This window comes from Xenopus laevis, chromosome 8S, assembly GCF_017654675.1.
Source record: "Xenopus laevis strain J_2021 chromosome 8S, Xenopus_laevis_v10.1, whole genome shotgun sequence".
Classification (NCBI taxonomy): Eukaryota; Metazoa; Chordata; class Amphibia; order Anura; family Pipidae; genus Xenopus; species Xenopus laevis.
In genome coordinates this window covers 1,431,264-1,458,407 of record NC_054386.1, presented here as the reverse complement: position 1 = coordinate 1,458,407, position 27,144 = coordinate 1,431,264, and positions in this window count along the sequence as shown.

Here is a 27,144-nt window from a genome sequence, read left to right as displayed (position 1 = left end):
GCATTAAACAGGAGCAAACCCACAATCTGCTGATGTCCATGAGTTCAACACTTCAGCCTGTCATTGCAGCAAAGGATTTTCTACCAACTATTAGACATGAACATTTTATTTTCACTTTTTTAATTTGTCCAATTACTTTTTTAGCCCCTGAAATGAAGTGATTGAGTTAAAAAAAGGCTTTAGTTCGTCACATGTTTATACAATCTTTTTGTTCAACCCACTGAATTAAAGCTGAAAGTTCAACTGCATCTGAGTTGTTTCATGTAATATTTATTGTGGTCATGTACAGAACCAAAATTAGAGAAAAAAGTTGTCTCTGTCCAAAGATTTATGGGCCTAACTGTCTAAAACCCAAGCAAAGCTCAGCTATTCTATAACAGATGTGAATTTAATGGCAGATTTTATCTTTACAAATGAACTTCCATCTTGTAGTGATATCTTTATGTTATTTCCATGGTGATGCAAATTAGGATCAATTTAATCTCATCCCGCCAGTTGCCTAATGGCATTGTTAACAACACAGGGATAAAAACATGCTCAGACCCGAAAAGTGTTGATGTCAGTTCAGGGTTGGTATATGGCAGAAGGTTGAGTTGTGCAGAGAGACGCATTATATTTCATTTCATACACACAATTAGTTTTACTCACAATAACTCACAGCACACACAGCACAACCACACACATTAATCACGAGTGACTGATCCCAGTCTCTTCTTCTTTGGGATATTTCTATCATTTTTTAAATGTGCAGAAACTATTTGATGCAGTGACTAAAGAAGAGTTATTGAGTAGGAAAAATGTTTTGGCACTGCACCTTCATGTTTTTCCACATTATACCAACCATTCATTTCAAGGACAGCAGTAGGTTTGGAGAAATATATTTTACCTTCAATTGTTCACCCCTTAGTCAGGTGACTTTAAAGGAGATGTAGACCCTCAAAACATATTCAAGTAAAATTGCTCTTGTGTTTTAGCAGGATGGTCTTATGGACAGTACATGGCAAATTTTGATATTCGAATTTTTGAATTTTTTTCCTAGTCGAAGTACACAAAAAATAGCTCAAAATTAAAAATGTTTTCATTCGAAAATTCACCTCGACCTTTGATAAATCTGCCCCTGTGTGTGTTTCACACCATTGCCATGATCCTCATCTAACTCATCTATCTCTCATCTATCTCTCATCTATCTCTGGCTATCTCTGGCTAACATTATTAACTTTATTTAATAACATTATTTCCTCTCCATCTTTTTACATTTGTTTGTGAATATGTCTGACTTGTGAATGGAAAGTGCACGAATACTACAGCTCCATCTTGTGGATTCTCATCACCACTTCACTAGTTACTGAGTGCAACCCATGAGCTCTATAACACATGGGAAAGTCTGGGCCCGGAAGTAAATAATGTAGCACTTATTAAATTATCTGTATAATAATTCTGCAGTAAAGTCAAATGGGGAGACCATAAGCCTAAGAGGAAAACAAGTGTTGAACAAAACTTGTTGGACTTGGGAATCTGTGAGATGCAAAAGCCTCATCCTTTCCAAAACCAATTGGCCCATTTGTACTGGTTAAAGAATAGTTCAGAGAAAACCGCTCCTGATTGGTTTGGCCAATCCTTCTAGACTCAGGGGTCCCCAACCTTTTTCACCCTTGAGCCACATTCAAATGTAAGAAGAGTTGGGGAGCAGCAAAAGAATGAGGATGCCAATGAAGGTCTGTGATTGGCTATTTGGAGGCCCCTATGTGGACGGGGCACAAGCATCAAAGTTCAAAAAATGCTGGCGTCTTTCCTTTTTTCAGAGTGATAGCCTGCAAGAGTCCTAAATCTTTTTTTGGGGGGTAACTGGTTTCCCCATACATTTCCTAACATATGGAACATAAACTATACAGTGGGCTCATGTGTAGGGCAATATAACAACTCTATTGTCTTTAATAAGGTTCCCTGGACTTGTCTAATGTAATGTATTTGCTGCAACATGTAATATAAAGACGTCCATTCAACTTTGAACTTTAAATTTTAAATTAACCTGAGCACAAGATCTTTAATACATTTTCGCTAGGCAGAATTGAACGCTAGTGCGCCTTCACTTTGAACTCCTTGCATTGCCGAAGTAACGCGAGTGAAAAGTCACCAGCATTCGACGCCGAGGATGAAACTCCTTTAAACGCATTTTAGTGAATTAGCGTTGTCTGAGCAAATTCTCGCATGACGAACTGTAACGATGAGTGTGAAACGGTCGATGTCGACTTTTCGCTGGTTAGCGAATCTGCCCCTAAGGGAAAGCTTAACTTTAGTGGTTACTGCCACTTACTGACCGATTTGTACTTAACTAAACACATGGTTGATATTTCACCTGCTTATGTATGAATATTCACACACATCCCTGTACACGGCTCATTTACCTTCCAGACGAGGTTAGAGATAACCGCACACCTTACATACACTAAGCGGCAGATTTATCAAAGGTCGAGGTGAATTTTCAAATTAAAAAAAATTCGAATTTCGAGCTATTTTTTGTGTACTTCAACTAGGGAATAATCCAAATTCGATTCAAATTTGAAAAATTTTCGAAAATCAAAATTTATCATGTGCTGTCTCTTTCAAAATTTGACTACAACCATTCTCCATCTAAAAACTGCCAAATTGCTGTCTTAGCCTATGGGGGACCTCCTAGAACCAATTTGGAGTCAATGGGTGGACTTTGGAAAATCAAAGGGTTTTTTTTTTCGGAAAAACTTCTAATTGAATTTGATCGAATGCACTATTTCTTTGTTTCGTATGATTCGAATTCGGCCGAATACGGACCTATTTGTCAAGGAGCCGGGAGCTCCCTCTAGGGAGGTTGTCAGGATCAAGGAGGAAGCCCTCTGAGGGGTTGAAAGTCGCAGTGTCCATGCAAGAGTTCACGGGCAGGCAACTTCAACTTAATTTCAGTTGGAAATTCAACCCTTGATAAATATGCCCCTAAGTCCTTCTCTTGGTGTCTGCTGGAATCAACCACCTCACGTGCAGAGTATAAAGGAACACAAGAAATGCGCTAGCAGGGAAAGCCCTTGCAATTTTATTAATGCACGGTGTAATGTTTCGGAGACACAGAAAACATAGTGCAGGTGAAGTGCAGGTAACTAGTGATGTTTCGATTCGCCAAAAAAAATTGTGAATTTCCCGTGAATTTTTTGGACGAGTGGAGAAGGAATGAAAATTTTAAAATTTGTTGGTATGATATTATCTGTGCGTCTATGGCCACCTTAAGGCTCTGTACATACAAGGCTTTGATACTTACAACGAGCTATAGAAAACCAGTTAAAAGAGAAACAATATTAATTATGCTACAGATTGGTAACAGAAATGTTTCTCAGCCGTGATAGAAAATGGAAAAATGGCACCAGAGTCATCTTGCAGTAGATATGGTTTTGGGGATCAGTAACACAAACCCTTCCATTCCCCAGTACAGAAGACCCCAGTCCATCATTACCTCCTCTTCCTCCCTGTGCTCTTTGGTTCCATAAATTGCTGGTCAGTTTGATCTGATGCATTTGTGTTTCTGGCACAATTATAACTACAGAATGTAACAAGACAATGTCTTTTTCATCAATTTGCTTTTAAACTTAATTAATTAGGACTAAAATCTGTAACCTGACAACAACAACCACTAACCAATCACCTACTGTACAATGTCTTCTGCATCAGTTCTGATGGGAAAAAACGATGCAGGTGGAAAACTGAGTCTTCTGCTACTTTACTTGTTTATTCTGCACTTGGGATTCTGACTACATATTGTACTGTACTGCTGTGCCTTGGAATTGTTTATACATAGATCATTTCTACTGTATAGATGATATGATTAAAGTACATCCAATTTGCAGAGCTAGTAATATTTAATTAGTTGCCTAATGCTGGTACAGATATATACATTAACAGAAATAAAAGAGCAGCAATCTGCTTATATAGAAAATACAGTTTATTTTATGTGTTTGAGGTGCTTACAACATGATACACTAACTGCTAATGTTCAACTTAGTAGAGGCTGATGGATAATGGTTTTTTCAATGTCCCAGTTTAAAATGACAGTGGGACAACTTGGGTTGGATGGACAGGGAGGGTCACAGTCCATTCAGGATGATTATATTCTGTATATTTATAGATCAAACAGATGGAAGCTCAGTGTAGATCTGGATAGAATCAGTTTCGTATATACGATAAACAACGTGCTGGATAGATTACCTCTTTCACCAGCCTATAACTTTACTATTCTAAGAAGTGTTTGCAGCAATGCATGTCATCAAATCTGCCATCTTGTTGTCTCTCTCCTGACTTTTTCAGACGCATCTAATTCCATCTAATTATATTAACACAGTTCAGCCGATCAGCCTTTTTTGCTTCATCTGTTACTCTCCAACCCCTTGGATGTTGCTCTCAGTGGCCTCAAAGCAGGTGATTATTTTTGAATTCCAGGCTTGGAGACAAGTTTTAATCGTAAAAAAAACTAAGTATAGTGCCAAACAGAGTCTCCTGTAGTCTGCCAGTCCACAGTCCTACCAAATAGCCAATCATATCCCTTATTTGTTACCCCCAAGGTGCCACTTTTTCATTCTTCTGTTGCTCCCCAACTCTTTTTACATTTGAATGTGGCTCACGGGGACCCCTGATCTAGACTAACCTTTTCTTAGCAACCTTGCAGTTTGAATGTTTTTGGAATAAAATGTTATCTTCATTTGTTTCTCTCTCCATTTCCATTTTAAATGCTTCTTGATGTTATCTCCAACAACAAAACACAAATTCTACGCCAAACCATGGCCATCTGGGCAAGCCGGGGACCTTAGGGATCAGTTTTGACATTTCATCCTAATCTGAAGTGAAGACTTTATCTTCTTTTTATTGCAGCGTCGTCAGGTTCATGAGGCACTGGCAGATGCCAAAGTAAAGACAAGCTGCAGCCTGAAGGAATGTTATGTCTTTCAATGTCCTTAACGATGTAGCAACTCACAACAGGCAACACAATACCTGTTAGAAATAAAATATGTAAATACGACATAGGGCATCAGAACAACGAGCTTTCAATTAGAAATAAAATCATCACTAGCAGTTCCACAAATCAATACACTCTATTAGTGATGGGAGAATAAATTCACCTGGCACGAATTTGCAGTGAATTTCCACATTTCGTCACCGGCGAATAAATTCACGAATCTCCCGTGAAAATTTGGCATCAATTTCCGATTTTCATGATTTTTTCCATGAAAATGTTCAAATTTCAAAATTTTTTGGTGAAAACTTTTGAATTTTCACTAGTCATCACTATATCACTAGTCATCACTATATCCCTAGTCATCACTATATCACTAGTCGTCATTATATCACTAATCATCACAATATCAGGAGAACACGGGGCAGCAGGGAGGCTCATATTATACGTGTGACACGTGTTCTGCTCTCTGATGATCTCAGACACACCTCCCAACATATTGAAAATAAAAAGAGGGACAATAACAATGTTTTTGACCATGCCCATTTTGTGGCCACACCCCCTAATTACCATGTTCATTTTACAAAATTTGGCAGGTTATGAAAGTCTGAACATATTTCTGTGAGTTTTTTTCAGTTATTACAGTTTTGCTAATGAAGGTGAGTTGCCCTTTAATTTCTCCCAAGGGACCTGTTATCTTATATTGTTACAATTACTTCTTACCTTATACAAAAGTATCTTATCTGCAGCTGTGGCTGTTCTAGGCTCTCTGCCAAAAGCCAATTAAAGGACCAGTAACAAAACAAATTTTAAAAAATTAATTTCTACTTAAAGGAAAAAAAACACTAAGACAGTTTTAACTTTAAAAGTCTTAAAGAATTGGTAAGTCATTTCTTAATAAAAGCTTTGCGAATTAAAAGTCAAAACTGCCTTGGTGGGTTTTTTTTCGTTAAGTAGAAACAATTTTTTTTTTATTTTAAAAATTACGTTATTGGACTTTTAAGTTAGAAACGTTGTTTCGTTTTCTGGCTGTTCAGTCCAGAGAAAGTCGGGACTTTCCAGTGCAAATGAGGGACTGCGGGTTGAGCTGTCAAAAGCGGGACTGTCCCACTGAAAATGTGACAGTTGGGAGGTATGAATTACATTAATGTAATGAAAGTGACCAACTGCAGAGCTGCATTATCTCATGCCCAGTAATGACTCCTCCCTGTTTGCTGCCACTAGTCCCTGACTTCTTATTATTTTACCCACAGTCACTGCCAGAGCCCGGCCCAATGTGTTGTGTTACCCCCTGACCCTAGGCACGGGCTTCAATCAGTGCCCCCCTACTGCATTACTATTTCCCACCTTACCATTCATTTTGCCCTCATTTGTACCTGTGCCAACGGCTGTCAATCCCTCAGATCTGTACCTGTGTCAGCATAAGCCAAAACATCCATCATATTGTTACCCCTAATCTGTAACTGAGCCAACAGCAGTGAAATAATCCACAATATTGCCCCCAATCAACTGTTTACCTGAGCCAGCAACTGCCAAGAGGGAGGTGAGGAGTGATTGTGCCCACAGTACAAATCAGCGGCAAGAGGGGTTGCAACAGACGATTTTGTTTTTCATGGGTTTCATGATTTCACGATTTTTCAAATTTTTCGCTGTTGCACAAATTTTTCGGCAAAGCGAAACGGGAGAAATTCGCCCATCACTATTCTCCACCTTAAACCTGCTGAATTGCTGTTTTAGCCTATGTGTATTTGGCCCTAAATACTAAGCAGAAGCACACAGTACTATACATCCTATCACCCTGTGACAAGATAAAAGTTCTGCTAGGATATTCGCTTTTAATTCAGCAGCTCTACAGTTTGCCATTTCAGCAACCTGGTTGCTAGGGTCCAATTTCCCCTAGCAACCATGCCTTAATTTGAATAAGAGACTGGAATATGAATAGGAGAGACCTGAATAGAAAGATGAGTAATAAAAAAAGCAGTAACAATACATTTGTAGCCTTACAGAGCATTTGTTTTTTTTTTAGATGGGGCCAGTGACCCCCATTTGAAAGCTGGAAAGAGTCAGAAGAAGAAATGGTGATTAAAAATCTATGCAAAAGAAAAAAATGAAGACCAATTGAAAAGTTGCTTAGAATGAGCTATTCTATAACATACTAAAGGGCGAACCACCTCTTCAATATCTTCACTCATTTACCTAGAAGACATAAAAGTGCTTTTCCCAAGATATAGAAGTCTGCATGATGAGTTCATGACATGAGTTCATGATAGAAACCAGGAGAGGATTTTGAAAGCTGGGTTGATGCCCCTTCTTTTAAAGAAACAGGGGGTGCAGGGGGATGAGACTGAGGCAATGCAATATTGGTGGGGACAATGCAGTGTAATAGGGGCACAGACTGGGAAGTGGCAAGAAGCTGTTCCATCGATCGATGTGTCCCAGAGAAATCAAATTGCTTTCAGAGAAAGCCAAAAGAATGAAAACAGGGTGGTGTGAGGTATCTGACTTGTCTGCAGCAGATGAAAACGATTTCTTGCCAAGTCCAAGTCCTTTCCATACATACAGAACACAGAATTTCTTCTGCACGAGACCCATGTACAGACAGGACCCGGCTACTGCAACAGCTGCGGCTTTGTCAAATGTTACAATGGCACAAACACAGCCCACATTGTTAACCCTATACACATGCACACAAGCTCAGAAACAGTTTAATATTATATGCAGCTGTGTGGGTTAATGACTGTGCCTGAATGAACTGAACAAGGATATATAAATGTCATTTCCTACTCGTTACGGCATGTGACCTGCTGTGAAACTTTCTAAATCTCTGGCTGGCAGAAAGTTTATGCAGTGGGGTCCCAATACCTACAGCATACACAGTAGATAACAGACAACAGACCTCTTTCCCACCACCCATCTCTTGTCTCTCCTGGTATCGCCCCTGTCCTGCCTCTTAATCATCTTGTGCCGCACCCCGACCCCATGTCTGCAAACACCACTCCTCCCTGGCACCTCACCAACTGGCTAAATACTCAGCACCCCCTTCTAAAGACCTGCTCTTGTTTCTTAGCCCTATTGCTTTTTGTGGTGAGCTCTGTATTAATTGCAGTTTGTCTCTGTCCTTACTCTATAACTTCTGCTTTCCTTTTTCCCAAGGAAGTTATGCAGCAAGATTCAACCAAATAATAAAAATAACAATAATAATAATAATAACAATAATAATGTTGATGGAGCAGTGTTGTACAGGAGGAAGTATATATATATATATAGCAGGTTAGGGAGCTCAGACGTATTTTTATCTATGAGAAGATTTGACAGGCCCAGTCCAGCGCTGACTGGTTATTTTTGTGAGTACAGAGTTACTATTTAACTGTAGAATACAGCAGCTCTGCCTGAGCCAGACAAGGAATTAATTATATCTTTGTTCAGGGGGATGTCTACAAACAGCCCCAGGGGTCACATTATTTCATTGTTAAGTAGAATGTATGAGCAGTTAGTGTATTGCAGGATTGCTGGTATGTACTGATTCTGCTGCATTTCTATCATGGCATTAGGGCATTGCTCTTTCAACCTCAACATGTTTACGTTATATCTAAAACACCAATAGTCCCTGCTTATATGTTCCACTTGCTGCTCTTTGGAATAATATAAGATATTAATAATAATATCATTATGCCAAGTGCAATCAGTCTCCCAACGCTAAATGTTGTCTTGTTGTTATTGTTTATTGCTTTTGTGGGAGCTCAGTTGAAACCTGTTAATGCAAATGCGCAGATAATAACACTGGTACTGTTTCAATTCAGACTGAAAATAGTTGTAAGGTGTGTTAAGTTGATCTGAAGGAGCAGTTATTTAATTGGCATAATGTTATTATTATTATTATACAAGTTTAGTTCAATGCAAGTTTATTATGTTTGACATACACAAAAATAAAAATACAATAGTCGTACAGCACTTTCAATATACCATTTGGATTGTGAATGTTTTTGATGAAAGAATGAAACAATTATACATTACTGTTATGTGAAAAAAGAGAAAACCTGAATAAAAAGATGTAAAAAATAAAAAAACAATAGACAAAAAGTCTGTTGAGCACAAGCTCTATTCATTGCATTCATGTTGAACAAGGGGGTGTACTGCCCCTTTAAGAGCATATCATGCTTTGGGCCAGATTCAGTTCAGTGAGAAAACGTTATCTCATGGTTTATGATGTGAAAACTCATGGGCGGGTTTCAATTTGAGGAGAAAAAACTTTTCTCCAAATTCAGATCCAGTTTTTTCCCCATAGACTTCAATCATGATAAACATTTTTCTCGCTGAATTGAATTTGGCCCTTTGAGTATGAAGGGAACAAGACATAACCCGAAGTTCTTCATTATGTCTTTTAATGTTTGAATGCACGAAAATGGAGAGCTCAACCCAATCCCAAAATGAACACTTGTTGTAAGTGCAGGGTTTGTACCCGGAAGACCCTTCCCTCTGCGTAGGGGTCAGTAGAGTAATTGCAAAAAATCTGGATGTGCACCTGTTTGTTGAAGTTGTGTCAAAAGTGGTTTATTAAGCCCATATATACATCACAAAAAGGTCTTTTTATGTGAACTAAATTAGTTGACTCATATCTATTATTCCAACACAAATACAGGGTTGTCCTGTACCATCTGGTGGCCATATGTAATACTACATGTTGTACTTATTTCTATGGAACAACCCACTGCCAAAAAACAAGAGAGAGAATTGGACCCTTTGTCACAATATTTACAAGATTCTGTTATTGTGCATTCTTCTCGTAGTTCCTTAAAAAGATCACTAGAGAAAAAACATCTTTCAAAGATTAATAAAGGTAGGAATATGAATGAAAGGAAAAATAATTGTATTTTGTATTACGTCCTCTAGGTTTGGAAAATGGAAAACATAAAAATGATATAATAAAATTCACAGTGAATCTGTCATCCATGGGAGTTGGCAAGAAGCCATTTGTTACTAAGAACCGCTGCCAATTTATAGAGATTCTTAACCATTATTGGCCAATCCTAAAATTAAATTCTGTTTGTAAGGATGAGTGATTTTTTTCACCTGATACAGTCTCGTGCTGAAATTTGTGGTTTTTCTCAATGCGTATTGTTTCACTATTAAAAAAACCTTTTTTTTAACACTGAGATAAAAATGCCCCAAAAAATCCCCAATGCATTCGACACAATAAAAAATTATTTTAATTATTGATTCTCGGTCTGATCTATACTGTATGTGGCTCACTAGAGTGCTCTGCACCAATTTTTGCTTGTCTGGGCTGAGGGCCTGGGGCAGCAGCACCTGGGCCACTAGTCTACTTTGTTGACTTATTCTACGATTGGTTATGTGTTATGCTTAAATACTTTTGGTTTGGACTATTTGTTAAGACAAGGCCTTGCCAATTGACTCCAGCAGGTCCAAAGTGTGATTCAGAATAAGCCCTGGCATTTCGTGTTGGATTGGGATGCTCACCACTGCTACTGCCTGGGCACCCACCTTTGGCTCCTCCAAATAAAGACACCTCCTTCTGTGTGCTGCTTATTTTACTCCCCATTTGCAACCACAAGTGGGGCGGGGGGCAGCAGTGCCGGCAGTACTTGCCAGGAGAGGTGGGCCTGAGTCGGTCGTGGCTACAGAGCCCACAAGCAACAGGGCTACTGGGTTTTACTGGGTTACTGGTGTCCCACTTGCACAGTCTGACTGGAATTTCAAGTACACAGAGGCTCAAACAACCCCCATAGGTCTAATAAATAGTGTCTGTATCATCTTTTATCAGCCTCTCTGGCATTTGCCAAAACCCATAGATTGCCAGTCAGGGTCTGACTGCAGGTACTGGATGAAGAATATCTGTCTGTCTATGATTGGAGGAAGTTTACTATTTCCAACACTTATTGCTTTAATCATATTCCTTGGTTTAACTAAGAATCAAAAAAGTTTACATTTCATATGCTTCCAAATGTAATGCATTAAGAATTAAAACTTGCATAATCCTTCCCTAGTTTTTGCACTTCTGATACTCAAAGATAAGACACATTCATGTGAGTTGTATTTTGCCATTCGTGTGTAGCTGGACGTACATTACATCTGCCATAGCTGCGACTCCCTGATGTATTTTCTGACTTCTACAATCAACAGATCTTGACTGGAGCAATGCCAGGATCACACTGTCTGGGCTTCAGTCTGACTGAGAGTTCCCTTAATGGTTCAACAGCACAAGCAGCAATTAAAGTTGCCCATACAAAGTGCCACACAGTCAGCCAAGTCATCTTATTTAGCAGATCTTCTCTCCCTGGGGGCTAAAATGATCAGATATGTGGCTTGCAGTCAAGTAAATATTGATTTGGCAGTTTTAAAAAACCTGGCTGCCCAATGACCTTCCTCAGCCTTTGTGGTGATCAGATCTGTCAGTCTGTCCGAGCACCTGTCTAGCCAATGATTAGGTTGGAACATTCAGTACTTTGTAGTGTTAAAGCAAAGCTTTCCCTGCAGGAATGAGAGACAGATCAAAGATTCAGGTAGTTATTTGCTGGCAAACATGAGACCCAGCTTTCTAAGCAAAAAGAAGGGATCATTAAAACAGACAGAAGCCTTCACAATGTTGAGGAGCGGAAGTTCCTAATCACCTGAACTCCCACGTGCCAAACAGTATTGAACTTTTTTCAAAGTTGAAATCATTCTCAGCAGCTTCTTTAGCAATACACCTGTAGGAGACTGATAAATGTATTCCCCGTTCATATTGCATTCCCCTAAATTATTGCCACTGAAGGGTCGATTTTGCAGGCAGGAAGGGGTTGCACTTGGGACATAGACAGGTCAGGTCTAGTAAGTGATTGGCTATTCACTTTAATAGGTCACTATAGGGTGATAGATAGTCAGGGCTATTTATACGAGCAGCACAGACTTCACCTAGGAGGGTTGAGTGGGACTAGGATTCTGTGTACTTTACCAGGGTAGGGACTGAGTTTAAGAGCAAGGATCTAGAGAGACACTCTTGGAGCTCCACTTATGGTAAAGGTTGAAAGCTGGGAGTACTTCATGTTGTGTATTGTAGTAAGACAAAACAGAGGCGCCAAAAGGATAAAATGAGTTTAAAACACTTAAAAACCTAATGGGTAATTCAGAGGAGGTAGTAGTGGACTTACCTCCTCCAAGCAGACACCAACGAAAGTGGTAATTTTCAGTAATAGTTTATTCACAAAACAGTATTGCAACGCGTTTCGCAGGCATTTCCTGCTTCATCAGGCAATGTGGAACGGGAGCAAAAACAACAGTGTCTTTGTATAAACACGCCAGGCGCCTCTGTTTATACAAAGCGTGTTTATACAAAGACACTGTTGTTTTTGCTCCCGTTCCACATTGCCTGATGAAGCAGGAAATGCCTGCGAAACGCGTTGCAATACTGTTTTGTGAATAAACTATTACTGAAAATTACCACTTTCGTTGGTGTCTGCTTGGAGGAGGTAAGTCCACTACTACCTCCTCTGAATTACCCATTGGGTTTTTAAGTGTTTTTAGCTAATTTTATCCTTTTGGTGCCTCTGTTTTGCCTTACTACCATATCGAGTCCACCTCGTGTGGAGGGGTATCATCCCCTTTTTTTGTCTTCTACAGAGAGCGACGTTTTATTCCTGAGTGGGGTCAGGATAATCTCCCCACCTGCCTATACAGTGGTTGCCTATCGGTAACCCTGGTTTGTGAGTATTAACTTGTTTACTCTACCATTACTCCCTGTAAAAACATATTACACTTTTGGGGCACTTGGTGTTCCTTTTTGTCTTCAAGTTGTGTATTGTTTCTTACCCTACGGGGATGTTTACTGACCACTGGTGCTGTGAGTATATGCCTATAGTGATGGGTGAATACAGCCAGGCATGGATTTGCCGTAAATTTCCAAATTTAGCCACTCGCAAATCGTTTCATGAAAGTGCTGCGAAAATTCACCAGTGAAAACATTTGCTGCAACAAAAAAGTCACTCATTGGCGTGCGTCAAAATTATTTTGATTTCCATTGACTGTAATACATTTGGACAAAAAAGTTGCGAGTGTAAAAACTGTAGAGTGCATAAAAATTGTTGTGCGTCAAAAATTCAACGCACCCCTGGGGTTCAGACACCCCCTTGAATTTCACACTACATGGTGTGAAGTGCTCCAGAGATGTCATCACCTGAACTACGGAAAATATACCATGGGAACCTAAAAAGTAACAGAAAATAACATATTGGAATAACAGTACAAGAAAAAGTAGTCGCTAATTCCAAATCAGGTAACAGGGAAGGCAGAACTTGGACCCCCTGGGAGGCAGACACAGGAACAAGCAGCTGCAGGGTAACCATCTTAGGATCAGGCAAGGGAACGAATAGGGCTTCATGGATGACTGGCAGAGGCTGAATATCTCCAGATCCTATTGTTGGATAGGTAGACAGCCAAACAAAGAATGTCAAAGGCAGTATGAACCCCCAGGCAGAAATTTGTGAGACTGTGGAGACAAAGACAGGGGATACTCGATATTACTGGATTTCGGTGAATAAGGAACTTAGGATCAGAATGTGAGTCCTGCACACACAAAGGTAACTTACACGGGTCAGTCACTTGGGGTGGTCACCTTTACTTTGATGAGGGACCTGGCAGTAATGTCAGATTAAGGGACGGATGAGGTTGAGGGGTCATGGCATTTAGGGGCAGAGCTATAATGAAAGTGTTGGAGCAATAATGTATTGGGCAGGGGCTGGTGCATTTAAAGGACTTCTATTGGAAGAGCCCATGTAAAAACTGGACAGGTGACATACCTGCTTTTATCTATCACCAAAAAGTTTCAGGTACAATGGACAGAGAGGGATACAATATGACTTAGCAAAGCACAGACCATAAAATGACCTGCAGCACTCAATTCCGAACTGCTAGCTGCAAGTGATTTGTACCTTTTTGGGAAGAGACTACTTTTCCTGTTTTTTGTGGGTAGTTTGACATGAAATGTCTCTTTTCATCCAATGCCTGATTGCAACATGGCAATATTACTAGTTATAAAGCACTAAAACGTTCTTTGGTGGCAAAACCAATTCCCAGCTCCCTTCCTTTATCTCATTTGGCCTTTCAATTTCCCTTCTTTACCTACCAATCCCAGTCCAGATACCCTATGTCATCACTCCCATGTGGCCAATAGACCACAAGAGCCAATGTTTGATAGCCCCCAGTTGATCTAAAGTTTTTACCAATGCAACAGATAAACCATCACTGTAACTATTTGTTTCCTTGAGTATCATAGGGATATTTGGTCATATACAGTGACCCAATGACAGTGTTGAAGGGTGTGGAAATAATTTTGTTCTTGGCTTTACTTGCCCCTTAATCACTTAGATTTTAGTGTCTAATTTAGCTATGATTATAAGCTCTTGGGGGTGTTTATTATTGATCAGGTTCTCTCATCTCCTTTCTATCACCATAATAGGATAATAATAGAAAACTGTGAATGTGATCTGTGAATTTAATGAAACCTAAGGGGAAATATCTGCTGTGCTTTTGTGATTTCATAAAGTGTTGTTATTATTACCTTTATTGACGCTTAATAAATCACAATGTGGGGTACACAGCGATATCAGTTTCATACCCCTTATTTTGCATTGATAAATAAAGGCCACAAGATGGTGCCCAAATCCCACGAATCTCAATGTTCATGGCAACAAATATCTGCTGTTTCCTGCAGGTCTCGCAGTAACTGTATGTCAATCATGTTTAATACAGTCGGCTATGGCTGATGATTCAATAAACCAAAGATCTCCTGCCAGGTTCATTTTGGCATCTATTCCAACTGCTACTGGTGTAGGCACTGGTGTTTTAATTGATACATTGTTTGAGTTGATCTCTTACAGGCCACATTCATTAATTATTGGGTTCTCGAGGGGCTAAATTGCTTTTAATGAATGGCAGATAGTCAACAACTTTATTATATACTGTGAATTACAGTGCAGAAAAGAAAGCTCAGCAGAAGCAAATGAATTTTTTTGTTTTTCATTTGGACCAATGGTAAAGAGATGCAATGATTATAGAGTGGAATGAACTCATTGAGTGAGCTTTGCATGCCCACAAATATATTTAGAAACAGAGTAGGCATTGGCGTGTCCCACATAAGACAAGGTCCAGAAATCATTGCCTGAATACATTCAAACACTTCCATTTAGCCATGCAGACACATACAAGATGGCTGTTTATGCTCAGTCTAGATCAGTGATCCCCAACCAGTGGCTCATGAGTAACATGTCGCTCACCAACTCATTTAATGTTGCTCCCAGCGGCCTCAAAGCAGGCACTTCTTTTTTATTTATTCCATGTTTGGAGGCAAGTATTGGTTGCATAAATAACAGGGTTTCTGTCAAACAGAACCTCCTGTAGCTGCCAGTCCACATACAGAATACCATATTGATTATCACAGCACTTATTTTGCATCTTCAAGGACTTTTTGTGTTGCTCACCAGCTCTTTTTTCATATTTACTGTATGTGGCTAATGGATAAAAAAAAGTTGGGGACCACTGGTATAGACAGATGTATCATTTGCCTTTTTTTGTTGGTTTCCTCTTTTCTATCATATTGAGTCCCCTTCAAGAAAATCCTTCCCTTTGTATTGTAATGAAAGACCGTGGCATTGAAGGTCACTATCCTATCTACCCTACCCATTTTGGTTTTAGGACCAAACCAAGGACCAGACAATGATGTCCAGTATGAATAATTTAGCAGGTCAGCTATTATTTTTCCTGGATATATGGAATGAAGAATGAGCCAAAGGACTACAGATAAAGGCCTAATAAAGGTCAGATTGCTAGCGTTTCTCAAAGAAGGGGGTAAATAGGTTACCCAACCTCTGTTGAGGGGGAAGCTCTTTGGCTCTCCATCATGAAAGTGAAATAAATAAAGAAGAAAGCTTGGAATAAGGGGAGCTAGTTTTCCTGATATAGGTATTGTCATAGTACAAGGCAGTAAAAGCTGTGTATGAAAAGCAGTACTACCCAACAGTATATAGGCTAATAAGTAATACCTCAGGGGGTAAATTAGCCCTGGTTCAGACCGCTACAGAGAATTTTAACACTGATGTGTGTGGTGCAATTGCTATTTCTAATATTATTGCCATTCTTTTTAAGAAGAGTTCCTGTGGCACCCACAGTGTAAGCCATTCATGCTCTATATATATTATGGTGTCTTCTCCACCTCTATAGTCTGTTTGCTGTCTTGCTAAGGAGGGTGGCAGTCCCTTTGAGAAATGATGAATAAAGCTACTGGATCTTTACACTTGAGAAGAATTCATCAGAAGACACATATGTTTGTCTGTGTAGGAGGGGGGTAGTCACATAGAATGGGAAGACACCTGGAATCGTTGCTGAAGCTGAAGATCCACTTGAAAAATTTGTAAAGAACTTCTAAAGATCAAGGAGGATTAGGACCATCACAGGGCCTCCCAGTAATCAAAGCCAGACCCCTAGCACTTTACCAGCCCAACTGTTCAAACTTTTCATGATGTTCTATTAGAAAAGTCCACACAATTACATAATTCCAAATAATTATGGGACAGCAGTGGCAGGTTCAACTATAAACCAGTATATGAGAGCAAGATAAGCAGAGCAGTGTAAAATAAGGTGACTAGGGGAGTCTCTAGAGTCTGTATCATCACATACCTGTATATTAATCAGGGCCTATGAGCAAAGCTGCTTGTTTGATAGGCCCCAACCTGCTTCCTCATCCCCCCTAATTATAATATGCCACAAGCCTGCAACGTCTGTAGGAGAAACAGTAGGATTGTATGTAAGTGGTATCATATAAAAAATGGTTCCTTAGAGAATCTTATGCTTCATTTCCAAATAGTAAGCCTGAAGGTAACATTAGAAATGGCAACGTTCCAGAACTTCCGTGGGCAATATAAAATAGCCTTCCAGCTGAGGTGGTAGGGAGTCTGAATAAAAATAAAATAAAAATAAAAAAGCAAAATAGTTCATATGCTCGTGGAATAGATCTGGGATGACTCAAGGGATAATGATAAAAATGGCTGCCTTTAGAGATACTGTAATAAAGGTGTCTACCAGTAATGATGAGCAAAATTTTTTGCCAGGCATGGATTTGTGACAAATTTCTGCATTTCACCATCTGCATATTTTTTTTGTGAAACTGAGGCAAAAATCTGATGTGAAAAATGTTGCCGCAACTGCAACAAAAAAGTCACTAAGACAAAATGGTTGCCGAGACAACAGAAAAGTCGCCACAAGAAAAAACGCCCATTGACTTTAATGCATTTGGACAATAAAGTCGCAGAGACAAAAATGTCGCCAAGACAAAATTGTTGCCGAGACACAGAAAAGTCGCCACCAGAAAATGCCCATTGACTTTAATAGGTTTGGACAAAAAAGTTGTTGAGACAAAAAAGTCACCAAGACAAAATTGTTGCTGAGACAAAAAAGTCGCCACATGATGACAATGCCCATTGACTTTAATGCATTTGGAGTGAGAAAAAATTGGCACGCGTTAAAAAAATTTCAACACCCATTGACTTTAATGCGTTAAGCTAATTTTTCGCCATTTTGCTCATCATTATTTATGAGCTTCAGTCCCCCACAGCAACCAGCCAGGTGCTGTTAAACAGGTGAGCAGGCAACATTCTGGTTGGTTTCTATGGACCAGTTCAACTGATGCACAACCTTGTGATGTCCCCTCTTTTGAGTAGAGCAGCCAGCCTACAAACTATGCTTCCCTGTGCATATACTGTACCAACATGCCATGTCAATTTTGAGGGACTTTTTCCTTGTACATCTAATATCGATGTTTACTGTGATGCTAAAGTCGACTAAAACACTGGCTTCCATCTTGATACTAAGCGAATCCTCCCATTGCTCTCAATAAGTCACAGCCTGGACCTTGTTGGTTTATTGAGATACATTGAGATACATTGAGATACATTGAGATACTGCCTCTAGATGTGATGTCCATCCCTTTTGTACAAACTTAGTAACATGCCAGAGGCTGCTGTATGTCATTACTGAATGTAGTTTATGTGTGGATGACAGTAGGAAACAGGTCAATGGCAGTTTCAGCAGTAAGGGTCAGTATGTATGTGATGGTGGGGGATCCTGCCTTTCCCAGTGTTGCTGTACATATAAAATATGATTACATTGCTGTCATTGTTACTTTAAATAAAAATGTTCTGATTTTACCACATGTTTAATCCTCTGTGATGGAATATTATATGGTTGGGGTTGTCAGAAGAAATCTCTGCATACTCTAAATCTAAATAAATCTCTGCGCACTAAGCAATGTGGTGAGAATATCACTTGAGGGAACCTTGTGTTTGCCTGGAGCAAAATCCCAGCCAGCAATGGGGAGTGTGAAGCCCAGGGGAGATCCCAAGGACTCAGGTTAATGATGTGAATGTAGCAGCAGAGCTTGTAGGTTCAGATAAGCACCACTTTTACAGTTATGTCTTATAGTACTATCATTATACATTACCCAAAGACTTTACCTGATACAGGTTAATAAGCTCTTTAGCAACACAAAAGCTATTTTGGGGATCAATGCTAAAATGACATTTACAGGTCCTTTACATACAGTACTATAAATGACAAGAATTTGCAATGTTTGTGTTATAACCCTATAAGCCAAAGCTCACGATTTGGAGTTTCATAGGTCTGATGTGGACTTCCAAAACATTTTTCAGACCTACATGCTCTCAAGGGTCCCACAGACTTCTACCTTTGACATAATGATGTTATTATAATATTACCCCAGAACATGTGATTTAGTGGATAATTGGCCCACTTTTAAGGAAAATGAAGGCACTACTGTTCAAAGCATTTCAGCCACCAGCATAGATGTTGCAGTGGATTGCTCCAGGTCCAGTAGCCATAACGGGTGGAATGATTGATCCAATGTTAGATAAAATAACATCCATGTGTCTGTAGGAAATGCAAGGCTGTATTTGCTGTAGTAATACCTGTCCAACAGTATTCCAGCATGTTGCACTTCATGTATGGCCTGGCAGCCCAGATAGACAATTGCATCAACAATCACTTTTCACTCTTAAAAAAAGGTGAAGGTGAAGAAAAAATAGCAATGAATTGAGTTGGTCTGAGATGGTGGCCAATATGAACAAGGCCTTGGAAGGGATATTGTAGAGCTCTGAAGATAGGTGACTCCTATTGATAAAACAGAGAAGGTGCAGCAAAGTAAGAAAGTCATCATCAAAAAACCTACAAATAAAATGGTAGAACACTTGATGGAACTGTGTTCAGAATTAGTGTTTAGAAACTGCAACTTTTCTCTTTGTTTCAGGCTCCAAGTTTTCCAATCTTCTTATATTGTGTAATGAGTTTTTTTTACCCATGAGTCACATTCAGATGTAAAAAGAGTTGGGGAGCAACACAATCATGAAAAAGTTCCTGGGGGTGGCAAATACGGGCTGTGATTGGCTGATTGGTAGCCCCTATGTAGACTGGCAGCCTGCAGGAGACTCTGTTTGGCAGTACATCTGGTTTTTATACAACCAAAACTTGCCTCCAAGTCTGGAATTCAAAAATAATCACCTGCTTTGAGGCCACTGGGAGCAACATCCAAGGGGTTGGGGAGTAACATGTTGTACCTGAGCCACTGGTTGGGGATCACTGAATTATTCGCTTAGGTAACCCAGATAAAAGACAGGCAAAGAATGACAAATGAGACAGGGACTGAGGGGAATAGTTGCTAGGAACTGTTCTTGTTCATCATCATTTAATGGGGCCTTTCTGGTGCAGAAGAGATTATCTGTTTTTGTTTTTTGTTTGGAAGTATAAAATGGATATATTTATCCAGAAAACACTTTGACAGCTTAATTTACCTTACCTTACCTTGCTCTAGTTATTTATTGGAAGATCATTGTGTTAGACAGAAAACATTACCAAGAAGTAGAAAACAGTTTTATTCTATAAGTATGTGAATACGTGTTCTGGAAAGATGTGAAGCTTAAACTGGCCTTATCCGTAAAATCATACAATTCAAACCTGACCAATATCTATAAACCATAGCTATCGGTTGGTTCCCCGACTGGTCCGGTTTGAAAAATGTATATGCCAATGTACCTCAGACAGCCAGAGTATGGCATAGTGTATGTATCCTACTGTTCTGGTTCACAAGACTGGAACAAAAGAAAGGTGCCATTACCCTGTATAAAGGTGCAATGTCGCCAAACGAGCGGATCTCTCACCGATATGCCCACCTTGAGGCGGGCAACGCGGGCAACAGGCCCAACGATCGGATCCTAACGATGGCTAACAGCTGTGATCCGAGGGGATTTTTAGTCCTGTCCGATCGACATCTGGCTGACTTTCGGCCAGATATCGATCGGGGGAGCCCGTCGGAGGGCCCCATATACGGGCCAATAAGCTGCCGACTCGGTCTGTGGGCAGGTTTTATTGGCCCGTGTATGGCCACCTTAACTCTGTGTACAGTATATGTCCATCAGCCCTTTAGTACTAGTAGAAGGCAGTTTAGAGATTGGGAGAATGGATGATCAATTGGCAGGTGAGGAATATTTATTGGGCCCTGAACAAAGCAGCCCTATGACTCTCATACAGTAGAACCTGCCTCAACTTCTTTGTCTCTTTACACTGACCCGCAAACAAGAGGGTGAGAGAAGGAATAGGAAGGAGAGAGTTTGGGGGTGTGAGGGTGCAAGTCAGGCCCTGTAATGCTATGACAAAGTTTGATCATTTGCAGTTGACACATTATATACTGGACTTCATTAATAATGCGACGTGCTCTCTTCTGAATGACCTTCTAAACTGCCGCCTCAGAATGACTTTATTACTGAATGCTGAAGATTGTCTTCTCTACTCCATCATTAAACATCTGTATTTCAGCGATTTAAACAACGCACAAATCCAATTTGCTGCATGCTGGTACTTCTTGACTATGCGAAACATGCAAAGATTGTTTGTTCGGAATAAACTTGGATTCAGACATATTTAGATAATATTTTCCTTGAGACTAACTCAGAAGTTGGACCCAATGTGATTCTCAGCTTATTTGTACACAGAGACACCTGCACAATGGGTCCCTTCAATATGAGAACAACCTGGGGCCCTAGTGGCTGATAATCATCCATTGCTTTCCCATTGTTCTCTGCAGCAGAACCATCAGCCCTGTGTTCTTCCCACCTCAGCGTCCCTCTCCTGTTATCCATTATCTTTCCATTAATGGGAACAGTCACCTTGAGCTGGTGACGCAGCGTCAGACATTCATCTCTCACAGCATTAGCCTCCCCTTCAGCTACGCCTGAGCAGCGCCGGATAATACAACACCAGATACAGAGGGAGACTGTCTAGAAATCAGAAAAGCAGCACAAAGGGGAGTTTTGTCTATGCAGTCATATCATTTACAGATATTTATTGTGAATTTTTATTGAAATCATCCTTAATGTTAGGGAACCCACAATAACATTGTGTTCCTATATGTAATATAAAATGTAAAAAGTGCACACGCACCCATGCACAAATTTAGGGGCAGATTTACATATTTGACTGCCGAATGTAAATCCTTCGACTTTGAATATCGAATTCGAAGGATTTACCGCAGATAGTTCGAACGAACGAACGAAAAATCATTTGATCGAACGATTAAATCCTTCGAATCGTTTGATTTGAAGGGTTTTAATCCATCGATCCAACGATTTTTCTTTGACTTAAAAATTATAAGAAAGCCTATGGGGACCTTCCCCAAAGGCTAACATGGCACATCGGTAGGTTTTAGGTGGCGAAATAGGGGGTCGAAGTTTTTTTTAAAGAGACAGTACTTCGACTATCGAATGGTCGAATAGTCGAACGGTTTTTAGTTCGAATTGTTCGATTTGAAGTCGTAGTCGAAGGTCAAAGTAGCCTATTTGATGGTTGAAGTAGCCAAAAAAAACATTCAAAATTCGAAGATGGGCCCCTTAATGTATTGGGGCTTTTACTAGATGTACAAAAACTGTATTTTAGCTCATATATATCAATAACTTCTTGTCATGCTTGGCGAAGTGACCTTTGATAGCAGTTGCAGGTGTAATTCTATAGGATAATAGGCCCGGTAGGAACTCGATTTGGAACTCAACTTGGAACTCAATTTGGAACAGAAGGCAGGAAGGACTGGTGGTTTTGGGTACAACTATATACAAGTGCATTTTGACACAAATCAACATTGGAACATAGAATGAAGAAAATTAATTTAAGCACATTGCTGTTATACTTGAAAATGAGTACAGCACCTCCATGCAGCTTGGGGAATATCACGCCAACTTGCAATGCTACAGTGACTGAAGTTTATCAGAGCACAAGTCACATGACTGGGGGCACCTGGGAAACTGACAATATGTCTAGCCCCATGTCCGATTTCAAAATTAAATATAAAAGTGGAGCAGCACTGTTTTCCCATGACAGTATCCCTTTAATTTTTACATTACAGAATTCTATACTAGTAGGTGTCACCCAACTTGAACCTCTACTGACTTTTATTCAACTTTTCTTCTTCTGGCAATTACTGTAAAGGAAAATGTGTGATGCTCACTACATTGCAGTGTATATGATTCTGCCTTTCAGGACCTACGGTCTGGCCAAGAGAAAGCCAGTGGGCTTCATGCCCCTCTACAAGCTCTGCAGTCCTGAATCTGGTGGTTCAAAGTTCTCCATCTAAAATATCATGTCCACATTTGGACCGCTGTCAAGTTACAAACTGTCTCTACAAGCAAAGGCAGCGCAACAACTGTTCATTGGGTGCTCTGAGTTATATTGTGTGATTAGAGGCAACAAGCCCAACGTCACTATGTAGAATGCCAAGTATTGGCTGAAGTGGTGTATTGGTCAATACTATTTGACTCTGGAGCAATTTAAATGTGTCATTATGACATAAAAGTCAGACAGATGCCAGGAAAATATTACCTGACTGAAAGCATATTGCTGATGGCAAAGTTTGGTGGAGGAGGAATAATAGTCTTGGCTAGAGCTCCTGATTGCAATGAAATCAAACAGTATGGCTGCACTTGCCAATGGTATTTTTCACAGTTCAATTCTTTCTATTTTGTGGCAACAGTATAGGGATGGGGCTTTCATATTTCAGTAAAGTAAAACACCTGTGACAAAGAAAGGTCGGTACAGAATGAGTTTTCTGAGATGGGGAGAACTTGTCTGACCAGTACAGAGCACTTGTGGGTTGAATTGAAACATAGACTATGGCCTCATCCCTACCATCAGGGCCCAAACTCACTAATGCTGTTGTGACTGAATGGAAGGAAATTCCACCAACAATGTTCCAAATTGTGCGTAAAGCCTTCCCAGAAGAGAAGCCGTATGACGTGGCATTTGTTTTTCATATATTTGAATGGAAACAGTTCAAGGGTTAATGGTGAAGGGAGAGCAGATGCCTGAGCTAATACACACAGTAAGTATCTGGAGATTTACATTGCCAAGAATAAACACTACACAACCGTAGGAATGAAAGGGAAAAGCCATTTACACTTATAGCTGTAAATTTATATCTGCAGGGGTTGAATTTAATTTTTAATCTATTTACTGTATGTTGTTTGTTCCATTGGATCCCAGTGTACATTTTATACTGTATAGTATATAGAGGAACAATGCACGTCATGCTCTATGCTAAATATGTAATCATTAGGGAAGGATTTTTTGGATATATAAATAACTTTTGTTCTTTTTGAATCTAAGGGAGGAAAGTTCCAAGAGTATAACTTGAACAAAGTTGTAAGTCATTGGCAACATGTAAAATATTGATGTAAATAACATAAATTTGTTTTATCAAGTTAAAATATAAACGTCAGTATCCAGGGGAGGCAAGAAGCCACAGCTGGTCACTTAAAGAGCAAAACATTCCACTCAAGTGATGCAGCCCCCCATCCCAAATGCGTGCCTCAGGCACCCCAAACCACAGAAGAGCCCCTGTCAGTATCGAGCAATCCAAATACAGATATGCAAAGAAGCTTGAACTGGATTTGCACCACTTGTACTTGCACTTGAAAGTGGTTGAAGGCTTGGGATTTCATACTGACATTTTCTTTCTCGTCTTAACAGTGTCTTAGATAACACTGCTCCAGCATGATATAGTAAATATATTGTATCCCCTGTTGTAAATTATAAGGATAACACGTCAAATTGAAATTTTATGACCACGTACAAGGATGCAGGAGATAACTGAGGACTTAGATATACATCTGCACTGTATATGCATGAGAAACTATTATCTAACCCTGTTTTATAGTTGGAAGGATGATAAGACCAGCTATGGATTGTAGATACAGTATTATGATAATATCCTTCGGAAAGACAATCATTTTGGTCCTGTACCTACTATTTAAGAATGACCAAATTAGCACCTAATATTTGCCCAGTCCTGGACACCTTTTGTCCTTTTGTCCTTGGTCCTGTTCTTGTCCCTTTCTTCCAACCTCAGTTTATAACTGTATTGGCAAAACGTATTGACTCTTCCAGGTAATCTATAATATCCTTTATAATTTTTCAGTTGGAATAGAGTTGTGTTACTGGGGCTTTTAGGGTCCATTTCGGTCACAAGAATTAAACATCCAAAGACTCTTCTGTGCTCATTAATGTAACTTTCTTAGCAGATCAGCATAACAAGACTTTTCTTTTTTTCATTAACTTAATTTTCTACCAACTTTATCCAGTCTGCCATAATCAACAGCAAGAAGAGACCCAATACCTGAAGAAGGATAATGTCTGAGTTACTTTCGCTCTTGTAGAACCAGTACTATGAGATGATATCCCTTTTGGATAAAATTTCTAGGAGGCTCAATAATGAGGTTGTGAGGGGGTGAACATATTATTGTTACCACAGCTGCAATACTACCTTTCAGACTATCCCTATCCGTATAAAACTACATAGACTACATAATTTATTAAGGATGTCACAATTGGAGGATCACTTTGGTGCAATATCTCAGAAAATCAGATACTTGTATTAACAGTATTGTATAGTGTGAATATTTACTACTCATAACAGCCAAGTGGTAACCCTACAACTGAGCCAAATACATGTAGAGAAATGTGCTCTTTTAACCATTTTTCTGTATTTCCTTTTTGTGTGTATGTGTCGTTCTGGTTCCAATAATGCATCATTTTCTCATGTCGTTTTCTGTCTGACCTTGAAAGCAAAGTTAAAAGACTTAAGTGACTGACTTTAATGAAGGCGCAGGGCCTAAACAGTCTCTTGGCAGGTAGCATTGCTAATAAACATTTTATTTACAGTCTGTGCGATTCTCTCATCTCCACAAAGTGCCTCGCGAGCCCATCTGCTCCGGCAATTTATGGAAATCCTCTGGCTTCTGTGGCCTGACAAGTTGCTCACTCCAAGACCAGCATTTATCCAAGACCAGCATTTATCCAAGACCAGCATTTATCCAGCTCTGCATTTCCACAGAGGTGACGATTACCCAATAAAACAACTCCTCAAGTATTTCCCATTTCAACTTTTATTGACTCCCCCCCTCCCCATTCCGGTAACATTCATCTTGGCAGCCGAAGGCTCGTATCATGATTAAACCAGTTTGTGAGTGCAATATTATACCTAGAGCTGAACAGATAGCAGAGTATTTGATTAAAATAATTATGAAAATACAAATGGACAAGATAATGATGCATTTTTTACGACAGTCAACTGGCTGGGACCCAACATTTTTGAATGCAGCCCCAATGGTCCCCTTTATTATAATGATATTTACTTCTGCAATACACTATAGTAATTAAAAGATTATCGATCATTAATTATACCGAATCTTTAGACTAAAATTGGGTTCCTTAAAAAAAGTTTAGGAAACCCTTGGACTTTTGATGAAAAAAAAAAAGGTTAGGAAGATTTCTGCAATACACTATAGTACAGGTAATGAATCTATTATCCAGAATGCTCAGGACCTAGGGTTTTCCAGATAAGTGATCTTTCTCTCTGGATCTCCATACTTTAAGGGGCCGATTCACTAACTTCGAGTGAAGGATTCGAAGGTAAAAAACTTCGAATTTCTAAGTATTTTTTGGGCTACTTCGACCATCGAATGGGCTACTTCGACCTTCGACTACGACTTCGAATCGAAGGATTCGAAGTAAAAATCATTCGACTATTCGACCATTCGATATTCGAAGTACTGTCTCTTTAAAAAAAACTTCGACCCCCTAGTTCGCCCCCTAGTTCGGGAAGGTCCCCATAGGCTTGGCTAACTTTTTTTGATCGAAGGATATTCCTTCGATCGTTGGATTTAAATCCTTCAAATCGTTCGATTCGAAGGATTTAATCGTTCGATCGAAAGAATAATCCTTCGATCGTACGATCACACTATTTGCGCTAAATCCTTCGACTTTGATATTCGAAGGATTATCATTCGATCGAACGATTGAATCCTTCGAATCGAACGATTCGAAGGATTTTAATCCATTGATCGAATGATTTTCCTTCAATCAGAAATTGCTTAGAAAGCTAATGGGGAAGGTCACCATAGGCTAACATTGGTGCTCGGTAGGTTTTAATATATCCAAGGTAAAAGTAAAGTTCACTCTGGAGAACCACATTCGATTCAGTGTATTTTATATAAACACAACATGTTTCGGACAGACATGTCCTTAGCACCTGATGAAGGACATGACTGTCAGAAACATGTTGTGTTTAAATAAAATACACTGAATCAAATGTGGTTCTCCAGAGTGAACTTTACTTTTACCTCAGAAGTGTCAGCAGCAGAATCAATGTCACTTCTGACCAAGAGGTTTAGCAGCAGCTCTAGTCTTTTCAATAAAATGCTCTGGACCTGAATGTCAAGTCTTTTGTTGAAATGTGTATATTCATAGAGGCAACATGGGTCATTTACGAATGCAAATGCAGTGTGCAAAGTGCAATATTGGTCACAATAACTGTGGTTGCATGCTGAGTGGTGCCCCCTGCCAATGCACCTGGACACAATTTGGGTTCAAGTTGAATTTAGCATTTTCAGAGTGGTGGTTGTCTAATTACCGGAGGGTGCATTCAAAATTTGATTTATTGGCCACCTATGGGAATCCAGGAGTTACTACTAGGTCCAGGGTGGTGGTAGCTCCAGGGTTCCCCAGTGTCAAATATCAACAGTATATAAAAACAAATATTTCTTTAAGTGCAAATACCTCAAATGTTGTCAATAAGA